The sequence below is a fragment of the Myotis davidii genome, unplaced genomic scaffold (genome assembly GCF_000327345.1).
Source record: "Myotis davidii unplaced genomic scaffold, ASM32734v1 scaffold428, whole genome shotgun sequence".
NCBI classification, from domain to species: domain Eukaryota; kingdom Metazoa; phylum Chordata; class Mammalia; order Chiroptera; family Vespertilionidae; genus Myotis; species Myotis davidii.
Window position 1 is genome coordinate 1,865,137 of NW_006299834.1, and position 1,393 is coordinate 1,866,529.

General features: G+C 53.7%; 1 protein-coding gene across 2 annotated transcripts in view; it reads left to right on the plus strand.

Annotated features, from left to right (window-relative positions):
• Positions 1–1,295: 1,295 nt before the first annotated feature.
• NAGA (N-acetylgalactosaminidase, alpha-) overlaps positions 1,296–1,393 on the plus strand; it is a 7,618-nt gene continuing 7,520 nt past the window's right edge. Inside the window, exon 1 of one of the 2 annotated variants that reach the window (XM_006775952.2) lies at positions 1,296–1,361. The gene's annotated coding sequence lies outside the window, so the exon portion shown is untranslated. The remainder of the gene's footprint in view (positions 1,362–1,393) is intronic. The other variant, XM_015571943.1, reaches the window with a different exon arrangement.

Genomic DNA, 1,393 nt, shown 5'->3' on the forward strand with positions numbered 1-1,393 from the left:
CGGGAAGAGCAGTAGGGGGTGGGGTCAGAATGTGTAGGTGGGGCTTTGTAAAACTGTGAGGGCTGTTGCTCCAGATTGAGATGAACAGACATCACAGGGTCTTGAGTGAGCTGTTTTCAAGGATTCGCCGGGCTGTTGTGGAGAGAATAAGTGTGGTTGAAATGTAAGCTGTTGCACTAATCCAGGCAAGATGTGATGGGGCTGGGAGAGCAGTGAGGTGCCCAGATTCAGAATGCGCTCTGAAGGTAGAGAACAGGATTTGCGGAGAGACAATGTGGGGAGTGAGGGAAGAGGAGGCAAGGACGACTCCAAAGTTTTGACCTGAACACCTAGCAGGACAGTTGTCATTACCTGAGATATGGAAGGTGGCAGGTGTTCCGTTTGGGCCCGTTATGTTTCAGATGCTCGTGACTAACCCAGTGAAGGTGCCAGGAATGAAGTATTTGGCCCTAGTAGTTGGTCAATAAAATTTTGATGAATGAAACTGGGAAGAAACGTACAGAGAGCCTGGGCTAGTGTAACAGGTGCTGCAGTGCCGGTGGGAAGGAAAGCCTCTTGGCTTGGCAAGAGCTGTGCCCTCCACCTGGTTTGTTTCCCCACCCACTCCCCTCCCAAGCTTATGTATTCATCTTCCGCTACCGGTTTTGAGAGTCTCGCTTCAGGGTATCCCATCATTTCCTCTTTTTTTTTTAAATATTTTTATTGATTTCAGAGAGGAAGGGAGAAGGATAGAGAGAAACATAAATGATAAAAGCAAAATCATTGATCTGCTGCCTCCTGCACGCCCCCAGCCCGGAATCAAACCGGGACCCCTCAGTCCACAGGCCCATGCTCTATCCACTGAGCCAAACCAGCCAGGGCTCATGCCCCTTAACAAAGTCCTTAGCCGCCGAGACCGGTTTGGCTCAGTGGATAGAGCGTCGGCCTGCGGACTGAAAGGTCCCAGGTTCGATTCCGGTCAGGGGCATGTACCTGGGTTGCGTGCACGGAGATGTGCAGCGGGCAGCTGATCGATGTTTCTCTCCCATCGGTGTTTCTAACTATCTCTCTCCCTTTCTCTCTGTGAAAAATCAATAAAATATATTTTAAAAAACCCAAAAAAACAAAGCCCTTAGCAGATATCCACGGCACAGCTGTTTATTGCACGTCCGCAACGTACAGACACTTCCTTGCCCACAGGCCTGGCAGGGGAGAAAGGTCTATCTCCAGGGGAGCTGGGGCAGGCGGCCCAGCAGCTTCCCCCTATGCCCGCGGGCGGGGTCAGCGGGAGCCCGAAGAGGGCGGGGCTGTGGCGGATCCGGCGAGTGCAGGGCTTCGCGGCTCCGGGGGCAGGAGCTGCGGTGGGTCGGAGGAGGTGGCAGGTGAGTGCCGCGGGCCGGGCACTCTGGGGTGG